Raw genomic sequence first — 17,206 nt, forward strand, 5'->3', positions numbered from 1 at the left:
AAGCCTAAATGATTCTGATTTAGTTTGACTCCTTACTGAGTTAAGATAAAATTAATAGAATCCTGGTTTAAAATTAATCAAATATCCTCACCCTTTTTAACCAGTTTTAAATTCAACTGGTGCTACTTTGAATGCGAACAAGACCTAAACAACTGTCAGAGCTGGGATTAGAACCCGAGTCTCAACTAGGGATGTCAAAATGTGTGTAATTAAATACATTTTCAGTAGTTACACAGTCACATGCGTTCCAGCTCCTGCCTGCTACCTCAGGCTACTGTCTCTGATACAGAGGCAGCAGCGTGGGTGGGGTGGCAGGCGATCACCCCAGAAGTCAGTATACACCAGAAGCCAGCTTCTCGGATGACTCCTGGTGCGTAAGGGGAGCCTGTGTGCAACCATGAACTTTAACCTATGAGCCCAGGCTCATCAGTTAACCATTTACAGTTGCATTTTCACACCCCTAGCATGCTCCTTTCTATTTCCTTATTTTAAATCAGAAGTGCTCATTGTGATTAGAATATACTTTCATTTCTTATACTGCCTGAAAACGATAAGCATTTTAAGTTCTCTAGGACTGTCATTCAAAGAAAAACAAAAACCTTTTAACAGTAATTTTCAACTACATTTCTCATCATCTAGACAAAGAGTAACACATATTAAGAATTATCCACGTTTACTACTATAGTACCTAGGAATCAACCAAGTCAGATCCCACAGAACTAAGCACTGTTCAGAAACAGTAGCAAACACTACTACCAGACAGTAGTAAACAGATGACTTTTACTGGACTATTTGTACCTATGTTTGTTTATAATACAGTAGCAATTTCCAATGAATATAACTGAATTAAAAGTCTAATATCAGAATGAAATGTCAAACTTTGACAGTTTATTACAACACACTTGCTGCAATCTACCCAGCTATTATCAAGGCCAATGTTGCAATACTGAATGGAAAGTACTACATAACCTTCTCCACAATTTTTCCCTCCATTTACAATGTTTGCTTTAATGCTCTTAAAAGTAATCTTCCCATATTAAATCTTCAAGATGATCCCTAGAAATAATTCTGAGGTACAGCAAATTAGTGTTACATCTGAGACACCCAGGTGTATGGGGTTGGGGAGGGGTTTCCTAATGAGGAAAAGTTTGTTAATATAAAGTGAACCTCAAAAAACTATTTCTTGCACATTTGTGAATGTATCACTTTAGGCATTTTTCCACAAATAGGATGGGCCTGTTCAAATAAAATATTTTACTCTCAGTGCCTTACATGAGAAACCACATCCCAGTACTCATCCTTTTATATTTAGTTCATTTTCATGTAACTGTCCTGCAGTTTTTATTTTTAGCAAGCCTCACGAGGATTACAGTTTAAAAATAAAATAAAGAAAGTTTCTAAAGCTTATGATGGCATACATAACTGTTCTCCCTCATCTGTTAAATGACGATAATATTTGTGAAATTAATCACTGACGCTATGTCTACACTACAGAAATTCTGCCATGTCCAAGGAATGCGTCCGCTTTTTCAGAATAGTTTCCGAAAAAGCGGGCACATGCTTTCAGAAGCCCTGTATTCCTCATTTTACGTGCCCCTTTTAGGAGGAATAAGGGCTTTTCCGAAAGAGGAGGTTGTTCCCACATTTGGCTCTGTGCAGATAGGCTTTTCCAACATTTGGCTCCTTCTGGGAAGAGAAAACAAAAACAAAACACACACACACACACACACCACGGAAAAAGGTATGCAAACTACAGTTTGCAATTTGTTTATCTTTTTTCTGGAAAAAGATCGCTGTGTGGACATAGCCTGTCTGTACAATGCTTTAAATAAATACAGAGCTTACAGCCCTGCGTAAGGATTCTATGAGCTACTTTGAAGTACAAGCCAGAGAGATTTCTAGTATTGCCTCATTGGAAACATTTGAGGATAAGCACATAAATAAGTTGGATTGTAGAGGTGATCTCACAGATATCATCTTGATCTTCTATAGCATTTCTAAACAGATTTAAAAGCACTTTACAAAGGAAGTCAGTATGACCCCCATTTACACATGGGGATACTGAGGCGAAGGGGAAGTGACTTGCCCGAGATAACTCAGAAAGCCAATGGCAGATGCAGGAACCGAGGCAGCAAGGGGGGGGGGGGAACTAGTCGACTATCTGATATGCATTTGCTTATCGAAGTCGACTAGTCCTTAGCATCGCTAGAAGAGACATGACAGTTTGGAGATGTGCAAGCTAATGGTGGTCAAGCATTTGCAGACCAGAGGAAGACATCTCATGAGCCCAACATCTCCTGGGTCAGCCAATACAACTCAAAGCAGCAGCTGACGCAAAATGATTAAGAAAATGCTTGTTCATTTCTACGTTGCCTTTGCCAATAGGGCTGCCAACTTTCTTCTCTCAAATCCCAACAACCTATCCCCACCCTTCCCAAGGCCAGGCCCCTACCCACTCACCCCCACTACATTACCTATCCTTTGGTGAATCGCTCACCCTCACCCACTTTCACATGGCTGGGGCTTGGGGTGCAGCAGGGGTTGAGGGCTCTAACTGGGGGGGGTTGCAGGCTCCAGGGTGGGGCCAGAAATAAAGGGCTCAGGGTACAAGAGGGGGCTCCAGGCTGGGACAGGGATTCAGACTGTGGGAAGAGGTCAGGGTCTGAGGCAGGGTTGAGGAGGGAGAGGGGAAAAAGAGCTCTGGGGTGGGGCTAGGGATGAGAGGGTTGGGGTGAAGGAGGCTCCCAGCTGGGAAGGCAGGGCCTAAGAGATTCAGAGTGTCGAAGGGAACTGTAGAGTGAGGCAGGGGGATAGGGTGTGGGAGGCACTATGGGCTCTGGGCTGGGACTAAGGCTGAGGGGCTAGAGTTGCAGGAGGGGTTCCAGACTGGGATGGGGGAGGGCAAGGAATTCAGAGTGCAAGAGGTGGTGGAGGCTACAGGCTGGGATGAGAGGGTGAGGCCTCTGTCTGAGGATGCAAGCTCTGGGGTGGGGCCAGAGATGAGAGGTTTTGAGCATTAGAGGGAGCTCCAGGTTTGGGGAAGCTCAGGGTTCTCTCGGATGGCTCCTAGTCAACAGTGCAGCAGGGCTAAGGCAGCATCTCTGCCTGTCCAGGCTACAAATTGTGTCCAAGAAGCAGATGGCAGATCCAACTCTTTGGTGGGGATGCCAGGAGGCTGTGCAGGAAGCCTAGACTTATCACTTAGTTGACTACTTGCTTACATCCCTATAGGGAAAAGGGAAAAAGATACTGTTTAGAGAGGGAACTGAAGTCTCAAAAACTCCACTGCAGCTAATAACTATTTTGAGTCACTTGCTCAAAAGGTACTGGCCCTTTGACATATGCACTAACAATTTTTGGTGAGCTCAAGTTTGTGCATGCATCAGGACTCTCTGAATACAAAGTGAAGAAAAAGCAAAAGTCGTATCTGTGCAATATTTCATATAGCAGGGCTAGATATAATGCCATTAGCTCAGATTAAGGTGGTGTAATTTACTTTCCAGAGTATCAATGGAATTTAATACCTCCTTTACAGATTGGAACAAGAATCTTCCTCTGAAATGCCTTGCAATTGAAGTTTCCTTGCACCAGGGAGGAAGTATAATGCAAAAAGAGAACTCTAAACTCCCTCCTGTGGGCAGTGTCTCTGCCCAGTCTCTTTACCTTCATTAAATAAAAGAGCTAGAGCTCAAAGATTATTTCTCCACATTTCTCAAATGGCAAGGTCATAAAGTACAACAAAGGCTCCAATCAAAGCTTCAAGTCATTTACAAGGCAACCCACAGCTGGCCAGAAGACACCATGTAAAACCTGTAATGCATTAAGGGACAAAACAAAACAAAGATTGCCAGTTTTTTCTTTAGCAAATCAGGAGCCAAGAATTAAGCTATATTAAAGCATGTTCTTGATCAGAAGTGCCAAAACTGGTGTGGGAACTAAAATACGATGCATTGGAATGATACAGAACTTTCTAGTAGACTGCACAACTATTGGGCTATATTGGTCTGGTTCCTCCTTGTTTCCACCTGCTACAACCAGGGGTGGACAGGATCTGGCCCACCAAACCATCTGATCTGGCATGCAGCCCACCCTGCCATGCCCCCTACCAATCAGGGCCTGCTACACTGTACTGAGACAGCTCAAATGCATTAAATATTTTTCTCTCTACAATCTACATAAGCAATTGCTGTGGTTGCTCCAGGAATATGTTGCAAATGCAAGGGGAGGTGGCTCATGTGACAGCAAACTGCAAGGGAAGTATCCTTGAGAAACTCTCTGTTCATACCCGCCCTACCCAGCAAGAGGCTAAGCGCATGGCTATACTACAAAGTTTACAGCAGCACAGCGGCTCTAAATCGATGGGAGGAAGCTCTTCCATTGGCTTAACTACTCTAACTCCCACAAGCAGCAGAAGCTGTATCAGTGAGATAAGCTCCTGCACTGACATTGCCAGTGTGGACAGTGTTCTTACGTCCTTACAACTTGTGTTGCTCAAAGAGATAGATTTACTCATCCCCAAGTGACGACTCATTCCAATGTAAACTGTAGAGTGAACAGGGCCTGAGGCCTTGTCTATATGAGAAAGTTACACTGGTATAACTGTGTACATTTATGACACATACTTTTATGCTGTGTAGTTAGTTTGGTTAGGGATGCCATTTTCTACCACAATTGTTATGCCAGTACAATCCCTAGTGTGAAAGCAATTATATCAGTATAAACGTGGCTTGTATTGGTATAGCTTGCTCCCCTTCCCATATGGCAATAATTTTCAACCTGTGGGCCACAGACCTCTGGCAGTCCACAGACTAGGTCTCAGATTTCAAAAAGGTCCATGCCTCCACTCAAAATATTTTAGGGACTCAAATGAGAAAAAGATTGAAAACCACTGCCATCCAGGAATAAGATTATACCCATAAAACTGTGACCACAACAAGAAGGCTGGGGCTAGTGTAGTTAAAGTAGTACAACTCGTGTTTAGACAAACAGTTGGGGTATGGACACACTTATTCTGGTATAAAAATTATTTTTCAATTTAAATCAAGCCATTTGGGAACAGGGTTAAATTAAACTGAAATAAACCAATCTCATATGGTAATAAGAGGGTCCACCCAGATGGTTACAAAAAATTCTCATTGCTGGAACTGCTTTGTAGGACAAAGATAATTTTCTGCATATGTTACTCCTAATACAAATGAACACTTCGTCCCAAAACCATACTAATGGCTTGAACATAAATAAGTCAAGGTTATGTTAATTTAAGTTCCATTAGGAACAGGATGAGGAAAGGAGTTATCAAAAAGGATAATATTAGAAGATAGAGACATTCTCTTTCAAAATTCTGAGATAAAATAGTGAGATACCTGGACATTAGTCATAAAAGAACTTGGTGTTTAATGTTAAGGAGTTTCAGAACCATGCATAGCATTAACAGAATTTGCTTACCAAATACATTTCAATGCATTTAGCATCATTTGGTGACAAAAAGTTCCCAATAGAGTATAAACTCTTTACTGACTCTCAATACAAAGCAACTATTATGTTTCCAGAGAAGTGGGATGGACTTAGAGACACAGCAGCACTTCAGATTTTATACCTACCATTGTGTAGAAGAATGTTAACAACCATTTTTATTTACTTTAAAAAAAAAGAGAGAGAGAGAGAGAGAAACTGCACTTGATTTACTTTGAACCCAACTATAAACTATGCATGTTGCTTTCAGTGGGAGGAAGAAATTCTGTTCACCACTTAAGTTTATTACTTATGTACATACATACCTCATACATCATCTTTACACCTATTTATTCTCTTGCTGATTTGGTATTTTACACAGTGTGATTTAAATGAAGAAGCTTTTTCATTTAAATACCATAACTATCTGAATCTACCTCCTACTTATTATACCAATGAACACATCAGAATGCCTAAAAATAAGACATCCTCCATAAGGAGTCTCAAGGTCCTAGAGAAGAATTTTTTTTTTTTTTGGTCTCAACACTCTGGGAATGAGTTCCAACTTGTTGCATTGCAAGGTGGTCCAACAGGGTTATGCCCACCATAGACTTTGCACTACATGCAACATTTATAACGAGTAGGGATGTGAATGGATAACTGGTACCTGGGAGCAGCCACCTGCCCACTGTGGGTGGAGAGCTACTCCAGCCTTGCAGGAGTTGGGAGTGGAAGCCCACTTAATTAACCAGTTAACTGATTAACAGGGATTTTACATCCCTAGTAATGAGACAGTCAAAAGCTTTCTAAAACCATATTAATTTTAAAGACTGGTAAATATTATAGCTCTAATATCAAAAGATATTCCTTATTTCAAGGCAAAAAATTAATTGAAGGCTATGCCCTTCAATCCGTTTACTCCCTTTAATGAAGGTTCACTGAAGACAGCATAAAACCTTGGCTTCACTGAAGTCAATGGCAAAACTCTCATTGATTTTACTGGTACCAGAATTTTACCTTACACTATCAAAATCTTGCATAAACACTTTACACCGCAGCTCTCATATCACTGAAATGCACCCACATCTGTGCTAGGAGAAGGCAGCTATAGGAACACTACACAACAGCTAAGGACAGTTTTCAAAACATCTAAAAAGGGATACTTGATACTGCAGAAAAAGCTTGGACTGTCCGTCTCTACCCTATAGGGCTCCCAACATTGCTACCAACAGTGGAGCTACACATGATTAACAATGACAGAAGTTTCTGAAATGTTCCCTTTTACTATACGCAGATTCTAACAATATATTTGGAATATTAAATGGAAGAAGCTTATTTGAAACTTTCCAAGGATATTCTCTTTACGCGACTGATTATTTCTGTTTTTAACACTTATCTATCTTCAATAGTTCCTCAGATCCCTAGCCTGATCCTTGTTCATAGCTTCCTCAAAAAGTGACTCATTCACTTGTGAAAAAAACCACAGTACACCAGAAACCATCTTTATTATTCATAGTTCTGATTACAGGCAGTCCCCGGGTTACGTACAAGATAGGGACTGTAGGTTTGTTCTTAAGTTGAATCTGTATGTAAGTCGGAACTGGCATCCAGATTCAGCCGCTGCTGAAACTAATCAGTTTCAACAGCAGCTGAATCTGGACACCAGTTCTGACTTACATACAGATTCAACTTAAGAACCCCAGGCGTCCCCAAGTCAGCTGCTGCTGAAACTGATCAGCAGCTGATTCCAGGAAGCCCGGAGCAGAGCAACTCTGCCTCGGGCTTCCTGTAGTCAGCCACTGGTCAGTTTCAGCAGCGGCTGACTTGGGGACGCCTGGGACAGAGCAGCTCGGGTGCTGCTGGGTTGGTCCAGTAGCACGGCCGCTCCTCAGCACTACTGGACCAACCCAGCAGCACCCCAGCTGCTCTGCCCCAGGCGTCCTGATTCAGCCGCTGCTGAAACTGATCAGCAGCGGCTGAATCAGGACGCTTGGGGCAGAGCAGCTGGGGTGCTGCCGGGTTGGTCCAGTAGCGCCAAGGAGCGGTGCTGCGGGACCAACCGGCAGCGCCCCACCTGCTCTGCCACAGGCCCCGGGCTTTGTTCCACGTCTCCCTGGTCTGCTGGGGGGGGGGGCCCACTAACTGCGCCCCCCCCCCCCCCAGCAGACCAGGGAGACGCTGAGCAAAGTGGTGGAGGACCCGGGGCCGGACCCGCGGCGCTGATCTGGAAGCTGGTCTTCCAGATCAGCGCCGTGGGTCCGGCCCGGGTCCTCCGCCGCTTTGCTCCACGTCTCCCTGGTCTGCTGGCTCCCCCAGCAGACCAGGGAGACGGGGAGCAGCTTTTCTCGCCCCGGAGGAGGCGGGCAGCAGGACCAGGTGTCCCGCCGCTCCAGTCCTCCGGGGCGAGAAAATCCCCATTCATAACTTCAGATCCGACATAAGTCGGATCCGCGTAACTCGGGGACTGCCTGTATATCTATGAAATTAATCATTTATATATCCTGTTGTAAAACACAACTTGCTTTTCTCCTATTCCTAAAAATAGGAACTGCTCATTAATTCTCTAATATTTAAATTCTTATACAATGTTTGATAATGGAATTAAAAATATTACTGGTTGGATTAATAAAACCTGGCAGCACACTCATTAAGCTACCTCATACACTGAACATCTTCCACTAGTTACAATATTTACTTATATGTCTATTGCACTGAATAAACAATAATATCTTAGAATCAGAGAGCTGGAAAAAGCCTCAGGAGGTCATCAAGTCCAGCCCCCTGCCCAAGGCAGGACCAATCCCAACTCAATCACCCCAGACTTAAAAGCCTCTAGGGATGGAGATTCCACTGACTCCCTAGGTAACCCATTCCAGTACTTCACCACCCTCCTAGTAAAATAGTTTTTCCTAATATCCAACCTAAACCTCCCCCTTCAATATCTTCAGAATACAAAAGTTACATGATAAGTACAAAGATGTCCAATTTCAGGGATTGATTTTTTCTGCTTTGTTTTTGTATTCAGTAATCATCTACAAGTTAAGAACTGCAAAATTCATTGCATTCATGGACTCCTGATGCGAACTCTTCTTCAAAGTCAACTGCAAACAGTATCAAGTATATAAATCAAAAAAATATCATTAATGCAATGGACACAATTGTTATTTACTATACCACTGACCAGGTGTAGTCATTATTGCAGGGGGAGGTACTCAAAAGGTTAATGCTAAGAGCTGCAACAAAGAAAAAAAGGAGGAATGAGGAAGGTGAGTATGAAACAAAAAATACAAAAGTAGAGGTATGGCTGTTCATGGAAAAAGAGGATTACATTTCTCCAATCTTGCAAACCAAGGGGTAAGATATCCTGCATAAGTTTCCAGGAGAAGTACAATTCATCTGAAAGGCTGATACTTAAAAGGACAATCTTCTCCGTAAGTGGGTTGCCATGAGAGAGAAGGGTGGGAACATATGATAAGTTGTCATGGGATAAGAGGCAAGGTCCTCTCATGGACTGATAACTTGTTAAAAGACAAAAAACAAAGGGTAGGAATAAATGGTAAGTTTTCAGAATGGAGAGAGATAACTAGTGGTGTCCCCCTAATGGTTCATACTGGGACCAATCCTATTCAACATATTTATAAATTATCTGGAGAAAGGGGTAAACAGTGAGGTGGCAAAATTTACAGATGATACTAAACTTCTCAAGATAGTTAAGACCAAAGCAGACTGAAAAGCTTCAAAAGACCTCACAAAACTAGGTGACCGGGCAACAAAAATGACACATTAATTTTAAGTGTTGATAAATACAGAGTAATGCACACTGGAAAAAATAATCCTAACTATACATACAAAATGATGAGAGGCTATAGCTAAACTAGTCCACAACAGAGAGATTGTGGAGTCATACACAGTTCTCTGAAAACAGCCACTCAGTGCGCAGAGGCAGTACAAAAGGAATCAGAACATTAGGAACCATTAAAAAAGGCATGGAGAATAAGACAGAGAATATCTTATTGCCTCTTGTGAGGGAGTGATGATAGGAAGGCCTAGCATCCCAGGAATTGAAGCCTTTCAGCCCAGCTAGCCCCACCCTGATTTACCTGTAGCCAATGCCAGGTGGCAGGATACAAGGAAGGAGCTTGGCTCAATTAGAGGTTGACCAGCAAGGAGACAGGAGTTGGTTCTGCTGTCTGCAAGACTTGAGCCACAGCCCATCTACTTGGCCAGCCACTGGAATGTGTAAATTGTAGGAAAAGGGAGGGGGCACTGATGTCAGGGGGTCCCTCCTCCCCCCACTTTCATACTCTAGCTCCACACAGGGAGAAGAGGATGTGGGAGCTTGGCAAATCTGTCTCACACTCACCTCTTGACCCAACACATACGTGGGGCGTGGTTGTCATTTTTTACTGCTTGCAAAGTGGGTTAGTTGGGGTTTTTGATTGGTCTGTGCATTTCATCATTTTCATTTCTCCCTTATGCTTAAATTTAATTCTTTGAGTAGGGAATTCTCAAATGCCAAACCTGTCGTGGCTGGAGTCATTATCCCTGTGGTAACTGTTACTCCTGGAAGTGGCTGGCATGTCCTGCAGCCCCTGAGAAAGGCAAAGCAAGGGGTCTCCACATGTTGTCCTTGCCTGCAGACACCATTCCTGCAGTTCCCATTGATCAATAATGGGGAACCGTGGCCAGCAGAAGCTGTGGGCTCAGTGCCTTAGGTGAGGGGCAACACATGGCACCATGGAGCCACTGCTGTACATGCCAGCTGCTTTCAGGAGTGGGGCAGGACCAGGGCAGGAGTAAGCCTGCCTTAACCCCACTGCTCTACCACCCTGAAGCAGTTTTAGTTAAATGGTGCCCAGCTACAGCCTGCTTCCTGAGCACCTGTCCCAGCCCTGAACCTCCTCCTGCACCCAACCTTTCCCAGAGCTTGCACTCTAAACCCCCTCCTGGATCCCAGACCCTCACCCGGGGCTAAGCCCAGAGTCCCTCCCACATTCCAAACCTCTTGGCCCAAGACCAAAGCCTGCACCCCAACTCTCTACCCCAGCCTATTGAAAGTGAGTGGAAAATAGGAGAGGAAAGAGGGAGCAGGGTGAGGCCTCTGAGAAAAGGCAGGAAGGAAGTGGGATAAGGGTGTTTGGGTTGGAGGTAGATCTTAGGTTGCACTTAGATTTAAAAAGCGATCTTGTGGTTAAAAAGGTAGGATACCACCACCCAAGGCTTATCAAATAGTCAACTAATAGCTTATATCCCAATGACACGAGAGGGATAGCTTGAGGATTACTTGTTCTGTTCACTCCCTATGGGGCATCTGGCATTGGCCATAGTCGAAAGACAGGATACTGAGCTTAGATGGACCTTTGGGGTGTGTCTAAACTACATGGCTCCATCGATGGAGCCATGTAGATTATGCTGATCAGCAAAGGGAAATGAAGCCGCAATTTAAATAGTCGCAGCTTAATTTAAATTTAAATGGCTGCCGTGCTGAGCCGACAAACAGCTGATTAGCTGTTTGTCGGCTCAGCATGCTAGTCTGGACGCTCCCGCGCCGACCTGAAAGCCCTTTATCGACCTCCCCATTATGCCTTGCAGGATGAGGTTTATCGGGGAGGTCGATAAAGGGCTTTCATGTCAGCAGGGGAGCGTCCAGACTGCCCAGATCTGCCGACAAACAGCTGATCGGCAGAGCGGGGCAGCCATTTAAATGTAAATGAAGCCACGATTATTTAAATCGCAGCTTCATTTCCCTTTGCCGAACAAACAAATCTACACGACTCCGTCAACGGAGCCATGTAGTTTAGACGTACCCTTGGTGAGCAAACATAAGAATGGCCATACTGCGCCAGACCAATCTAGTGCTGTCTGCACCAGGGGTTAGGTCAGTTTAACTATCAATCAGGGGTTGGATTTTACAAACTCCTGAGCAATCAAGTGACATCCACCTCATCTCCTAATGCAGACCAAACCTCAGAACAACACAGCTAAATAAAAAGGGGAAATATATTGTTTAATATAAGTGGGTAACATTTTAAGGGACCATTCAAGGCAAAAGGGCACATTAACACCTTTGCCATCATAAGGCAAAAGCAGGGGGGGGAGAGTGGGTTAGTTTGATTTTAAAAGCCATGAATCCAGTGTCTTAAGACCATAATTTTTAATGTCTAGAAACATCATGAGTTCAAGCTTTGACTCCTCTTTTGAAGGATTTCTGTAGGTTTCCTTTGAGCACAGTTACTGAGATCAGATGTGGCATGATCATTTTGTGACATGCGTTCACCCACAGATGATATGATGGCGTTTTCATTTTTCATCATGAGGTCATTCAAGACCAAAATGATTGCCTTTCACCCACGCTGCTGTTTTTGGAGCATTTAGTGCACTGGATGAGGTATACCAGTTGTTGTGATAGGCACAAGAAGGACCCATGGGTCTTAAAGGGTGTTTTGCAGGGGGTATTGAGCTTTGTGACAGTGGAGATGTCTGCAGATTCTTCTGTCAGAGTCTGGTGCTTCTTTGAGTTGGTGTGCCTTGATCTATGGCTTCTGATGAGCTTGCTGAGGCTGGAGGGCTATTTGAAGGCCAAAAGAGAGGATTCAGGAAATATTTCTTTCCCAGGCCCAAAGAATAGCTCTATCTCAAAAGCCTGTCTCTTTCACCAACAGAAGTTGGTCATTCATAAATAAATAGGCAGACAGTCTCAGCCACACTGTGTGTCTAATATACCAGGACCAACATAACTACAACCAATTATGTTAATCATGTTACAATGCTCATTTTAACATTTGCTTCTGTTTGTTTTGGTAGTTAAAGTGTATTGAGAGAAAAATTCTATTATCCACACAACCTTGAGAAATCATCAAGTCTGTAATTATCCAGATTTAGTCTACTCAGCACTAACCTTCCAAAGGCATGCAGAGTTTGGATGGTCAGAAGAAGGGAAGACTATTAAAGCTTCTAAAGTTTCTTCTACACTAGCCACATTTTTGAAAAAGTTCCCGAACACCACAAATGTCAGTTCAGTTCTAAAGTTTCTCAATTTTGGCTACAGCTACACTGTAGCCTTCTTGTGGAAAAGCTTATGCAAATGAAGTGCAGCATGGAATATCACCGCGCTTCATTTGCATAATTAATTAGCAGCCGCTTTTGTGCAAGAGGCTTTTACGCAAATGGAGCTGTGTAGATGGCTCCTTTTTGCGCAAAAAAACCCTTTTCCACAAGAGCCCTTCTTCCTGAAAAAATGAGGAAGAATGGCTCTTGCGCAAGAGGGGGGTTTTGTGCAAAAAAAGGAGCCACCTACACAGCTCCTCTTTGCGCAAAAGTAGCTGCTAATTAATTATACAAATGAAGCACAGCGATATTCCATGCTGCACTTCATTGCATAAGCTTTTCCGCAAGAAGGCTACAGTGTAGCCGTAGTCTTAGCGTCATCATAACACACACAGATGATGATTATGAGGGCTTGATGAACTGCAGCAAAAATTGCTTGCCAGACGCATACTGCGCATGCGCAAGAGCCGCATTGCGCATGCACGCACCGCAAATGAATGGGGCACGCGGCTGAAACCTACTCTTGTAATATTTGTCGAGCCCTGATGATTATGAAGCCTTGTATCTTGAGTAATTTTTTGGAGAGCTAGTGCCATCACCACTCCCAGTGAGCAGATGTTAGGTGACAGCATACTATTAGAGTCCACTGCTACATTAGAAGACACTGCTACATTAGGAGACACTTCTTTCCTTAACCATAAAGGAAGATATAATTTTGATGCAAACAATTACATTCCAGACAGAGCAGCTTCCCACAATCAATGTGAACATAATATGTTAAACAGGGTTTATTAATCTTCACAGTTAAAACTTCAATAAATTTTAAAATGACATTCAACTATGTAGTGATTTTAGTCACTAGTGCCTGCCTCTGAGCTTACACATTCCATTAGAGACAGAATTATATAGTATGTGTCACAGCCCAGATTTCCAAGATCGTGGTGAAAAAATGCTATACACCCACCCACCTGTACAATAAAGTCAATACTGTATCAAGCTTACATTTTGTTACTGCTTAGTAATAGTCACACATTCCAAAATATGCCTCTCTCAACAGCTGCAAAAATGATGCCATGACAACATTTCTGGTCAATGGAATATTTTTGCCATTGGAGCTCAGCAGAAAGATAGCTATGAGAATAAAAGCATCATGCACACACAATAGAACAGTGAATTATTCTCCAATTATTCAACTCAGATTTATCATCACAGCTGCTAGTTTGAAGGCATAAAATTCAGACTGCAGTCACAGAGGCTACTCCCTATTCTGAAGGAGATACTTCATCGTGACAGCAGGCTGTAACAGCACCCAGCAAGCAAGCAAGGAATAGGAATAGAGCCCCAGTATCTGATTCAGAACCCTCAGAAATATCAGGGACTGAGCTTTCCATCAGATGTTTTCTTGTGAGGAAACTCTATGTCTTTTGTATTTACCTTGGGCAGTTGGCAAAATCAGGAATCATTTTCAAAACCTAGGTATCTATGTTTTCAAGAATTAACAGGAGTGACATCTTTTATGTTATATACTGGCCTATATACCTGAAATCTGAAGTCTGAGCAAGTGATTCTAAGGGTACATCTATACAGCAGGGCTGAAGTCAAATTAAGCTATGCAACTTCAGCTACATCAATTGTGTAGTGAGTCAAAAAAGCTTAATTTGGCTTTTGGCTCTGTCTACACAGCTAGAAATTGAAGGAACTCTTCCTTCGATTTCCCTTACTCCTTGTGAAATGAGGGTTACCATAAGCCCGAGTAAGAAGTCCTCAAGCTCGACATTATTTCAAAATAAAGGCTTGTAGTGGATACATGCACTATGTTATTTAGGAATAACGTAAGTTATTCCGAAATAACGCTGTTATGTAGACATACCCTAAGTGAAGTGAAAGGCCAGCAGAATGATAAATTAAGAAATACCTTATCTAGGTTTATTAAACTTCTCATTTGTTACTAAAAAAAAAGCTTAAAAGCAACAGATGAAGCAGAGTACAGGTCCTAATATTCTAGACATGAGAATTTAACACAAGCACCCTTTTGGGTAGCAATCTGGAAGTCAAGGAGTTAAGCTGTGACACAGAAGAGTAAAACCACCTCAACTATGATTAAGAAGGGCACTCAAAAACCAAAGGTCAACATCAGAAAATATTTTCTGAGTCATGGGGGAGTCAACTTACTCATTACAGTGCGTTATGGACAGAACTGCTCACCATGTATTCATTAGGAAACCGTGGCCTTTCCTTTGAGGAAAGCAAAGGGGGGGAGGGAAGAGTCATACTTTCAGTTTTGTATGTAAGCCAGTAGGAGGCTGTATCTGTAACACCAATGCTCTCTCCTCCCACGGTCTTAATTAGTCTTGTAGGAAAACGGTGGTTTCACATAACCCTCCCTGGTTTCTTTTAACATCTTGACAAGCATCAGTTTGTCAGCTGAGCTATTATGCAAATTCAGTAGTCTGAAGAGATCCCAGTTTTCCTACAGTAAACAAAATAAGCAAAAGTCCTTTATAACAACAAAAATCACACCATCGTTAAATTGTTAACAGCCATTCACCATGAATATGAACATTTTAAATCAAATCCTTTTTCATGGTACAAAACATTCTGCTAAGTGAGATGAAAAAAGGATGTAGTAACAAATAAATTGCAAATGTTGTCTAATACAATGTTAAGTCACACCACTGTGCCATCAAACAGCAGCTCCCCAACAGCTAAGCAGCTTTTGATACTGAAAATATGATTTTCCAGCACTCCTGTGGCTCTCAGAATTAATTAGTAAGGAGTGCTGTTTTCTCCTCATCCCCCACAAGTTTTATCTCATGATGTTGACTCAGACGTTGAAGCCCTAAAAAGCTTAAAATAAGGATGCTTCTAAATAAACAAATCTTTAAAGAAATACTAAGTCATACCACCTTGCCTCCTTAGATACTAAGAAGTGAGTCAGTGGTGAAACTAAGAAATGTTTTGCTGACGTCAAACAGAGCTGAGCTCTGAAACCACAACGGTACATACACCCTGCTGCCAACTAGAGTCTGAGCCAAGGAGGGAAATAAAGTCTACAGTTCAATACAGTACAATGTTAGTAGGCCAGCCACTGCAAAGAGAATTTCTTTCTAAAGCGTTACAGTTCTTAGTTGCAGTGACTGTAGTGGCAGGCTGTCCACAAAAATATTATGGAGTGTGAGCTCTTCAACAGAGCTGCAGTACAAAATATTGATTAGTCACAGATGAAAGATTCACTTCTGTATCTCTGTAGGAAAAACAAGCAACCCAGAGAGGCCACCTTAATGACAGGATGGTCCACTTCTAAGGCATTTCTTAAATCCTATATGCAGATAAGCAACCTGCTCACTAAAAGAGCCTGGATATTTTGACATCTTAAACATACACATGCAACCTGGAAACACCTGGCTAAGTTTCCCCAGATAATTTCTTTATCCCTACACCTTACAAGTTTGTAACATTAAATTATGGTTTCCTTTTTTAAGCAAGGAAATTCAAACTAATATCACCAACCTAGTCCCCCTCTCCTGACTAAGCCTTAGCTTATGCAAAAAAAATAATTATATTTATTGCTATATATAATCAGCTTGGAGAGACAAGTGAGTAGGTGATAACAAGCATGAAACTAAACTGGTCGCTATTACACTTTCAGTTTCTGTCATTTCAAGTGCAGCAGGAGCACAACACACATGACAGAACTGCCCTAACAGGAAAGGTTGCATTAAGTAGTGAGTGCTGAGGGGCTCAAGGTCTGGAGCGGGATGATCAAAAATAGCAAGTCCTTGTATATGCAGGATGTTTTGGAAGCCACAGCCACATCCAACAGCACTAAAAATCAGAAAGTATGTAGTGGTCTTCCCTGTCACAAGCAAGACAGTATATAAGGGCAGGGCATCAGCATTACCAAGTTCCTTAGATTAGCTATCTTAGTAGCATGTCCTCCTTGTGATGTGAGACAAAAACAACAAAATACTACAAAGAATGAAAAACAACAGTTGCACCGAAATCAGTTTTTAGAAGACTACTGCCTGTCTTTCCCTTTGCAAACCAATTTGCACCCTGTGTTTTTACATGGCAGGGGATAAATATTTGATGTAAAGGCTAGATCAATTTTCCACTGACATCTAAGCATATGTAAGTAAACAAATAGTTAAGTTTCTCCTTAGTGAGGCTTTGCTAATTTGAACACAGATGCTCATTTTAAGGGATCACATATCTAACACTTTGATTCAAGACAGACAGAAAAGTCAAATTTGTGGATTATTTAAACACACAAATGTGATAGGGAAATCAGTACCATATTCATGGGGTGCGGATTATAATGTATAGTCAACAGAAACATTGACTTGGAACTTGACAAAAAAAAGGAACACGAATGTTCATTTTAACAAAAAAAAAATCAAGGAAAGCTGCAACTGAACAACCACACACAAATTCCAAAACCCTACCTTTCCTACCGGGAATTAAGATTTCTCTCCCCCTTCCCCTATACCCATAACCTCCTTCTGCAACCCGGACAGAGCACTTCAGACACACGTCCCCACCAGAAAGAAGAGCCTAGATTATATGTTCACATTTGTAAAATTACAAATCCTTTTGATCCTAGTCTGAAACAATTTAACAAAAGTGGGTCTTTATTAACCTGTCAAAGGAACTAAAGGGCTCATCAAGAATGTAATTTTTTCTATTAGCTGTCCTCTGACCACACTCC

At 42.3% G+C, this 17,206-nt stretch overlaps 1 protein-coding gene across 5 annotated transcripts in view; it reads right to left on the minus strand.

Annotated features, from left to right (window-relative positions):
• The window catches only part of DOT1L (DOT1 like histone lysine methyltransferase), a 115,337-nt gene that overhangs the window by 95,653 nt on the left and 2,478 nt on the right, over positions 1-17,206 (minus strand). The gene's annotated exons all lie outside the window — the stretch shown is intronic.

Source organism: Pelodiscus sinensis, chromosome 19 (genome assembly GCF_049634645.1).
Source record: "Pelodiscus sinensis isolate JC-2024 chromosome 19, ASM4963464v1, whole genome shotgun sequence".
Classification (NCBI taxonomy): Eukaryota; Metazoa; Chordata; order Testudines; family Trionychidae; genus Pelodiscus; species Pelodiscus sinensis.